Source organism: Loxodonta africana, chromosome 3 (genome assembly GCF_030014295.1).
Source record: "Loxodonta africana isolate mLoxAfr1 chromosome 3, mLoxAfr1.hap2, whole genome shotgun sequence".
Lineage (NCBI taxonomy): Eukaryota > Metazoa > Chordata > Mammalia > Proboscidea > Elephantidae > Loxodonta > Loxodonta africana.
Window position 1 is genome coordinate 109,933,905 of NC_087344.1, and position 10,266 is coordinate 109,944,170.

Sequence of the window (10,266 nt, forward strand, 5' to 3'; positions counted from 1 at the left end):
CAGTGCATAGATCAGTCTCTTCCCATGAATTTCTCTCAGGCAAAGGGAGAGTTCAAGGTTATTCTTCTTCCCAAGGACCTCTTATCCAATGATTGTTCAATGTGCTGATCAAAAGACCTGAGCCTTTCTCCTCAATTTGGAAAATCTCTGAAGGGCCGTCCCTGTTTCAGAGCAACTTATGAGATCAGGGGAAGCCTCACTTGCAGTTCAACTTCTCACTCTACAATTCCTGCTTCCTTCACTCCCTTACAGGTATTGTTCCAGAGAACACTCTCCAATAATGCCTCCATCCTTGAATAGAAATCTCCATCTCAGAGTCTGTTTTTTGGGGAATGTGGAGAGTGAGTAAACCATTTTGTATGAGTATGGCTGAGGTCTAATTCTATTGTGGGAGAGAAGTTGTATAATGTGTCTTTGGTTATAAGTGCTTAAAGGACAGACTGAGGTGATCTAGAGGTGGACACTAAATGGTTATGGAGATGAACAGGAAAGGCTCACTGAGTCTGGGGGTTAGACATCTCCTAGTATGAGTAATCCCAAAGTTGAACAGATGTTCAGGATTACCAGGGAAATGTGAGGAGCACTGTGAAGACCTCATGATTCACGTTGGAATAGAGGACTGTGAAAGACTGCCCAGAGTTAGCCAGGGCACTGATTGAGTGAGAAAATTTTCTAGTCATGTTCCAAAACCCTGTCGTCTAAGAGTTCTGTCATTAAACAAGTCAGTACATTGTCTTGCAAATGTTCATGAATTAACTGCCAATCTTCTAGTATTCAAATGAGTAGGGTCATTTATCTTCAAGTGCTTTGAGAAATTAATATTTTAAATAATTAATTGTACACACCACGAGAATGACACTCAGCTAAACCCCAGGGCTTTCATACACTAGGGTGACACTAGACACTTAACAAAGCATTGAATAAATGCCCTGCCTCTAATACTCCTTATCTTCCTTCTTGCTTAATTACTCCACCACACTTCAGACCATCTAACACATTATACATTATTTATATTGTTTATGTCTCTTTTCCCACTCAGACAGGGTAGTGATTTTTGTCTGTTTTGATGACAGATATGTCCCAGTACCTAGCACTGTGCCTCAAATATAGCAGGTACTCAATAGATATTTTATGAATGAACAAATGATACCTGGGAGTCTAGTGCAGTATCTCACCTATGTTCTTTTTAGTTAAGGGAGGTACATTAGTGCACTCAACTTGAGTGAAATAGAATAGATACACCTGCTCTACATTGATGCTATAGCATCAGGGATGAGATGTGGAAAAGACACGTTATGAAGGTGCTATTTTTGACTATTCCTTCGTGTCTTCCCTTGAGGGGAGAGAAGCAGTTCTGATTCTCATAGACTTAGCTCTGAACCATTTGATTTAATAAAAGGAAAAACTGTAATGAGAAAATGTTGGCCTCTAGGGGGATTTTGAAGCTCTCCACTTGGTGAAGGAAGACATGCAGAAGATATTGCTACCTCCTTGAGCCTGGCCCTTTGAAACCCTTGAATGGGCAGCCCAGATTAGATCCACTCTGGGCATTGAGGAAATGCTGTCTAACTCTTGCTTCCTCATCCCTGGTAGTGTCCTTACCCTCAGAGTGATAGATACAGAGGGTCAATATTTAGGTCTGGGACTAAGGGGAAGATACAGCTTGACCAGCATGTGAACATGCTAAAAATGGTTTGTGGAGATTTAACCCAATGCGCTAGCAGATGCAATACAGATGGGAAAAAAGGAAGGAAATTATTTCTTTTGTCCAACAGCATGGTTAAAGGCAAAATAATTTTTTTTTGTGATGGGGAGACTATAAATGTCTCAAAGAACAGGGTGTTAATAATGGTATCTCTGTGCTCTTGGAATCGGACTGGAATTCAGTGGTTTCTGGGGATTCCAATAGCTACTTCTCATCCATATTCAAACTGAAATCATATCAGTATGAAGCTAAGAGTGTATCTGCCAATTTATTCCTGCAAATTATCACATATCTACTCTCCATCTTAGGGAATTTATCACCTCAAACTCCCATTCAACACATGGTAAATCACGCAAAGCAAGAATCAGAGAACCCCTGCTATATGGTTTCAGCAATGGAAGCTTATTTAGGTGAGAATTTTTAGCTAATATTGCATTCTAGTCCCAACTGAAAAAAATAACATAACAAATTTAAATTGAACTAAGTTCTTGATAACCTCTTCAATGTGGCTACATAAACTGCCATACTGTACCATTAGAATTTAATCACTTGAAATTCATTTTCTATTGAGGCTTCATTACAAATGTTGAAATTTTTTTACTATCACTAGACAAGGCTCTGGTGATGCAGTGGTTAAAGAGTTGGGCTGCTAAGGAAAGGTCCTAGGTTCTAACCCACCTGTCTCTCTGTGGGAGAAAGATGTGGCAATCTGTTTCCATAAAGACTGAAAAGCAAAGCAAACCAAACCTACTGCCTTTGAGTCAGTTTGGACTCACAGTGACCCAACTGGACAAAGTAGAACCACCCCATAGGGTTTTCAAGTCTGCAAATCTTTACGGAAGCGGACTGCCACATCCTTCTTCCATGGAGTGGCTGTTGGGTTTGAATCACCAACCTTCTGGTTAGCAGCCCAGTGCTGTAACCACTGTGTCACCAGGGCTCTTCACAAAGATTACAACCTTAGAAATTCTATGAGACAGTTCTACTATGTCCTATAGAGCCGTAGGAGTCTGAATCAAGTTGACTGCAGTGGGTTTGGGTTTTTTTTTTTTTTTCACCATCACTGTTGTTGTGGAAACCCTGGTGGTATAGTGGTTAAGAGCCATGGCTTCTCACCAGAAGGTCGGCAGTTTGAATCAGGTGCTCCTAGGAAATGCTACGGGGCAGTTCTACTCTGTCCTATAGGGTCACTATGAGTTGGGATCGGCTCAACAGCAGCTAGTTTGGTTTGGGTTTGGTTGTTGTTGTTAGGTGCTATCTAGTCTGTTCCGACTCATAGTGATGCTATGTACAGGAGAACAAAATACTACTTGGTCCTGAGCCATCCTCACAATCTTCGTTATGCTTGAGGCCATTGTCACAGCCACTGTGTCAATCCATCTCATCGAGGGTCTTCCTCTTTTACGCTGTCCCTCTGCTTTACCAAGCATGATGTCCTTCTCCAGGTACTATCACTAGAGTGAACTAAAGTCTGAATGTTTGAAGCTTCAGTGTCTAAAATAAATATATATATTTTTCAAATCTGTTAAAATGTACCATGACACTTGAGGGAGACAATGTAGCACAAAAATTCTGACTTTTGCATCCTTTGAATTTTAACAGAATATACTGAATTCCTTGAAGGAAATATGGGATGTTCTGAATTGCATGTTATGTACCCGAACTTCAGATGCCTTTCCATACTGAATAGGCTGACATCAACAGCAACAGCTACAGCAATAGCTGCTGTTGATTGTCAACTAGTAAAAGTTGGGAACATAAGTAGTGTGAGATGTATGCTTAACTTATTCCTCAAAAATACCACTATGAATGCAAGTATGGACAGTTGATATTATTATCCCCATTTTACAGAGGATTGAAATAAGGCTTATAGAATTTAAATAATTGTGTCCTAAAGATTATACAGCTAGTAAGTTCCCTTTTCCATCTTTGCCAAATCCTGGGATACTTGGGAAATCAAATTAGAAATAAGAAGGTTCTTTAGAAAGTATTAAATTATAGCCAAAGAAATAAATTGGACATGTATGATACAGGCCATATGGAGCCCCGAGAATTGTCATTATGCCAGACTACAGAGCTTTGATGAGCAAAAAAATTATTTTCCATATAACCTTTCCCTCTTCCTTTTCTTGCGAAGATAAGCTTTGTCAATGATGTTTTCTGATCTCTGGTCTCTGATCTCTGAAAGACATATACTAGTCAGCAATTTATGTATATTTACCATAATTCTTTATGATAGATATATTAAAGTTTTCTGTATTTGTTTCTTTTTAGGGGCACTCACTTGTCTCCTTACCAATTTCAGGAAAACATCCTAACCTGTCAGCAGTACTCTTATATCTTATTTCTGGGAAAATCTTATTTTCTGGGAGGAGGATTAATATCACCTACTCTTACTTTATTATATTAACTTATATTCAGAAAATAATGTTTCTTATCCTGTCTTGTGATTCCAGGTGTTTTCCTGATTAGGGCCATGCTCCTCAGTAACCCCTGCATAGTCTAGTCTTTGGAAACCATCTAATGTTTAATCTTGGAAAAGATCCACTAATGAACTAGAGATTGACACAGTAATTGTTGTTCCAATGAGAAAAACATCCAGGGTGTGAGGGGTGTGGGTTTCTCTTGTTTCATTTCCATAGTAGCAATCAAACTTCTAATTAAAATTAGGCACTCAATTGCTTTCTAAATGATTCTGGTGACTTCATTAATCTGCAGTGATGAGCTACCTCTGTAATATTTAATATCCTGACAAGACAAGTCACATATTTTCAAGCAGGAGTCAAGTTTCAGTCAGCTCTCAGATATTCCTGGACACCAGACATCCATTGCTTCCTTTGTATGATAAGGGGCATTTTTTTTTTAAGCACAGTTCATGTCCTAAACAGACTGAATGCTTGTCTAGCATTGTACACTCCCAGAGGGCAGACCCTAGTGGCAGTTATAATGCATTTTAACTCACTTGAAGGAGCACTAAGAGGAGGTGACAAAGCTGCTCATTGACTCTCCCAGGCACTGAACTGGAACACCTTGATATCCAGGGTAAAGAAACTACTCTCAGAGGGTAGAAGTGTCTCTTATATCCCTGAGCTGAGAGTTGCCTCCTTCTAGGGATCGTGTCTCTAAAGAACAATTTTATAGTAACATATAAATTGCTTTTTTTCTTGTAACTCTAGTCCCTGGGTAAACTCGTCCATGATCCCCTCATGCCCCCAAACTTAATCTCCACTCCAGTTCTCTCTCTCCTTGTTCTCCAGACTCAACCATCTCACTAATTTTCATATAGCAATTGAATAACTAATGGTCAAGGCCAACCACATATTCAAAGGGTTCATCGTATTTATTTAAAATATGCTTCCCCTCCAGGGATCTCACTTTCCATGCCAGAAATTCAGTAATTCTTTCTCAATTTCCTTCTTTCACCTCTCATATTCAGTTGATGACTAAGTTTTGACCCTTCTATCTGTTTAACATTTCCCTGTCCTCTACTTTCAGTAATTCCTGACACTTCTTTTATTCAGGCCATCACCATGTGAGGCGGATCTTGAGGGCTGCCTCTCAAGCCTCCCTTTCCCCTTCCTAAAAGTTATCTAAATATTGTTGATATGTACAGCTTAGTTGCATGTGGCCTGAATGATTCAGAGAAAGCAGATCCAACCCTGAGCTTCAGGGGCAGGTCTGACTGATCCCTTTGCAGCTCTGTGCTCCTTAGTTGCTTCAGGAGCCAAGGATTCCACATTTCTGTGAACAAACGATTGGATTAAAAGCACCTGATGCATTTTACCAATAAAATGTAAGAATATTTCCCGAGAATCTCTCTTCATGGTGATATTATAGTGTATTATATAAAGCCTGGAACAATTTACCACCATAAGAGAAGCCAGCCAGAGTATAGCCAAGGGACAAGAAGAGAAATGGAGATGAGGCCACTGCATGAAGCCATCCCTGGAGCCTATCCTACTTAGTAGTTTCCATTACATGAACCAATAAGTTTCCTTATTGATTGGCTCAGTTTGACTTGGAGTTAACATAAAACATAAAAAAAAAACATAAAACATAGCAACATGGAAATTCTAACTGATACATCTTCTCTCGCTAGGGTTATCACAATGATCTCACAGTTGGTCTCTCTGTCTAAGTCTCTATGATCTAATCCCCTCTAGTTGATCACGCACTCTCTTGTCAGAGTGGTCTTTCCAAAAAAACAAACCACAGATGTATGCATGTGCTCTGTGCTTAATCCCCTTCCGTGGTAACCTATTATCTTCAGAATAATTTAAACCTCATCAGCATGATACAGGAAGTCTCATATTATTGGATTTTTTTTTTTTTTTTTTACTCTACAACCTCATATCTCACTTCTTCTTAATGAGAATTCTGTGCCACAGTCCTACTTGAATAATTTTGGCTCCTAGAATAGAAAGTCTTTATCATACAACTCTATGTCTTTGCATATGCAGCTTCCTCTTCTTTGAATTCAGTTTAGGTCCATTCAAGCCAGCAGCCATCTACTGCGAGTCTGCAGTATACCTGGATGTATGCAACATGCTGGCAAAACTCCCCCCCTCCCTGTTTACCTGGTGAGGTTCTGCTGTGAAACTTACCCTGCTCCTTAGAAGACTTTGTGCTTTCTACTTTGTTTCATGCCTCCCTCTTCATTAGCACTTGCCACACTCTGTTTCAATGATTTGTTAAAAGTGGTATCTCCTTAGTTTCTCCCTTGAAGGCAAGAGCTATTTCTTATTTATCTCCATACTCCCAATTCCTCTCATTAAGGTTGGCATATTGACTTATTCACGGGAGTAAGTAAGCAGAAACCCTGATTATTCAAAGTGGAAGGTACATTAGATATTAGCTCATCCTAAGGGTGAATGAATGAGGTGACCTAATGCCTAGTAAATCAGAGAATGCTGACTATCAAGCCATAGGCCGTATCTAGTCCACATATGTAAGATTCACTATATTAACCTGCTTAGTGGGTTTCCACTTTTTTTTTTTTTTGCAAAAAGCATCAGAAGTGTTAGCAATACTGCTCCATTTTTCCTCCTGGCAATAATCTTTTGAGTAGACTTTTGGATGTCACTTGTCCATGCTCTCCAGTCACTCTAGGGCCCTTTGTTCTCTATGGCTTCCCTTATGTGCAGGCCAATATTACCTCCGATTTTTCAGTAGGCAGTAGGTCACCTCACTCGCTGACCCTTGTTGTTGTAGTGTGTTGCTGAGTTGATTCTGACTCATAGCAGCCCTATATGACAGAGTAAAACCATAGGATTTCCTAGGCTGTCAGATAGTCAGGTCTCTTCTCCCATGGAGCTGCTGGTGGGTTCAAATCACCAACCTTCCAGTTAGCAGGCAGGTGCTTAACTATTGAGCCATAAGGATTCCTTCCTCATTTTACAGGTGAGAAAACCAAAATCAAAACAAAGTTTTTCCTAATAAGTCCCTCACTCCAGGGTACATGCCTCTTCTGTTACTCTTATGCCCCCCTCCCCATGCACTTAATATTTTATACACCCTTTCCTCATTTATAGGCATTGTTAGGTTCCAGAGATCAGGTCATTATGTGAAATCGGTCTTACAAGAAAATAAATGGAGGGTGACCACATCAGATCACACAATGGAGGATGACTACATCATTACACAACTGCCAAGTTACATCATTGCGTAACTGCTAAGTTTCATCGTTACATAATTAACAAACCACTGAGAATCATGACCCAGCTAAGTTGACACATAACCTTAACCATCAAAACCAGCATTACTCTCATCTTGTACCTTGGTGTTTAATTGCATATGTCATTAATGAACAAAAGGGTCAGATAGTAGAGTTTATACTATTGTTATAAATGTGAAATGTCAGATAACAAAATAGTTGATACATGAGGAGAAGATGTATTGTCATTTTATCTCTCCCATCTCCATCTCAGGTCATGTTCTTTGAGTGCAAAGAATGTCTTTGTCAGTAGCCTTTCACAGGACCAGGTGCTGAGTGAGTATTCAGTAGACACTCCTTGAATAGAATATTGAATGGAAATCATGCTCCTGGCACACAGCATGTGTGACTATTGACTCCACTGCCACCTTTAACACATAAACTTGAAAGTTCACCTTACAGATTTAATAAAGCTTTCCTGTGCTGAGCCCTTGGAAGTTAGGAATGGGATGGATGGGATTCCTAAAGTATAGGGAGAGAGATGTAAATCACACTGTACAACAAGGCAAGGGGATGCTGAGAGATTTAAAATCAGGGAAGGTGTGCAACAGGGTAGTATACTTATTCATCCTGTATCCTGAGCAAATAATCTGAGAAGCTGGACTATATGAAGAAGAACGAGTGATCAGGATTGGAGAAAGACTCATTAACAATCTTGATATGCAGATGACACAACTTTGCTGAAAGTGAAGAATACTTGAAGCAATTAATGATGAAGATCAAAGATTACAGCCTTCAGTATAGATTACACCTCAATATAAAGAAAATAAAAATTCTCACAACTGGACCAACAATCAACATCATGATAAATGGAGAAAATATTGAAGTTGTCAAGGATTTCATTTTACTTGGATCCACAATCAGCACCCAAAGAAATCATACAACATATAGTATTGGGCAAATCTGCTGCAAAAGACCTTTTCGAAGTGTTAAAAAGCAAAGAAGTCACTTGGACCTAAGCCACAGTTTTTTTAATTGCTTCATGTACATCCAAAAGCTGGGCAATGAATAAGAAAGACAGAAAAAGAATCAATGCATTTGACTATGGTGTTGGCAAAGACTATTGAATATACCACGGACTGCCAGGAGAACGAACAAATCTGTCTTGAAAGAAGTACAGCCAGGAAGTTCCTCAGAAGGGAGGATGACAAGACTTTATCTAACATACTTTGGACATGTTAGCAAGGAGGGATCAGTCCCTGAAGGAGGACATCATGCTTCGTAAAACAGAGGGTCAGCGAAAAAGAGGAAGACACACAATGTGATAAAAGGAAGACACGCAATGTGATATATTGACACAGTGGCTGCAACAATGGGCTCAAACATAGCAACGATTGCAAGGATGATGTAGGACCAGGCTGTGATTCATTCTTTTGAACATAGGGTCACTATGAGTCGGAACCTACTCCATGGCACCTAACCATAACAAGAACAACAGGGCATAAAGTTCAAGTACAATAACAGTGTGTTGTGTTCGTCACAGAGAGAGGAGCCATAAGTTATGAGGGAGGGGTAGAGAACTTTCCAGAAGAGATGGCTTTTAAACGGAGTGACTAAGGATATGTAGGATATTGACAAGAGGAGAATTAGTCACTGGTGCAATGAGCTGGTGTGCAATCTCCAGTGGGCCCTGCTAATACACTCACAGTTTCTTGCCACTTTTCTCCTCCATGAGCGTCTCTGTGCCCGTTAGCTCTGATCAAGAGCCCTTCTACATGGCCTAGAGCAAGCCCCTAAGCCAAGGGTACTCCATAGATAGCCATTTTGTTTTCAGTCTATGGTTGCCAGCTTGGGAGAATAAAGGCAAAATGAACAAAACACACACACAAGAAAACACAAAACAAATAAAAACACTACCAACAGAAAAAGATCCTTAGAGATTCTAGGTAAGTTTTTTTTTTACATCAGGTGGGTAATAAGCTGATGTTGTAACAAGGTTTGAGGGAGGCACGTGTTACAGGAAGGTGTGAAAACCCAATCATCACACTTGCAAACGGAAACCAATCTGTAGTTAAGTTTTGAAGCTTCTTGCTAATTACCTGTAACCCAGTCAGATTCTGCCTCCAGATGAATCCTAGGAAGTCTTCAGGGGAAACTGCTCCTTTCCCCAAGGGTAAGTTCTTATCATTGAATGGGAACCTGCCTGGCTTGAACACTGAGTATGCTGACTCTGGATAAAAATTTACACACTTACAAAAACCCTCTGAACACTTGATGGCGCCCTTAGAGTGGTGGAGAAGCCAGCTGGTGATCCATGATATGATAACTGGATAGTATTACTATGCACCTATTGTGTGCCGGGCTGCTTATGTAATTATTACTCTTTCTCCTAACAAGCTTATAGATTAGGTGTTTCCATCTCCCATTTTCAAATGAAGAAACAAACGCTCAGAGAGGTTGAGGGACTTATTAAGTTCCACACAGTCAGAATGTAGAAGATCTGCAAATTAGGTCCAGATTTAAATGGCTTTAAGACAGGAGCTCTTTCCATTTCACCCGGCATAGGAAGAGGTATACAGAAACTCAGGGTCAAAACCTCAGGATGTGAGATGGTTCTGTCTCTTACTAACAGTAGACTCTTCATGACACTTATTTTCTGGGACCTGCTTCCCTAAAATAGGTGTAATAATAACCCATCTGCTGCCCATTTGACTCTGTTGTCATGGTGCTCCAATAAGATCCTATAATGTCACTGGTGTGGAAACAGTACAAATGTTAATCACTAACATTTCTTGGGGGATTGAACCTGATGGGAAGCTTGAGAATAATTCTCAGTCATTTCCTTCCAAAGATGAAGATCTGGACGTTTTTACAATAGTGGTAGAGTGTAATCGTCAAGAGCACAGAC

At 40.0% G+C, this 10,266-nt stretch overlaps 1 non-coding gene across 1 annotated transcript; it reads right to left on the minus strand.

Annotated features, from left to right (window-relative positions):
- Positions 1-9,320: 9,320 nt before the first annotated feature.
- Positions 9,321-9,423, minus strand: LOC111751034 (small nucleolar RNA U13). Its single transcript, XR_002786097.1, has one exon. It is a non-coding gene; the product is annotated as a small nucleolar RNA U13 (small nucleolar RNA).
- Between the last annotated feature and the right edge of the window lie 843 nt (positions 9,424-10,266).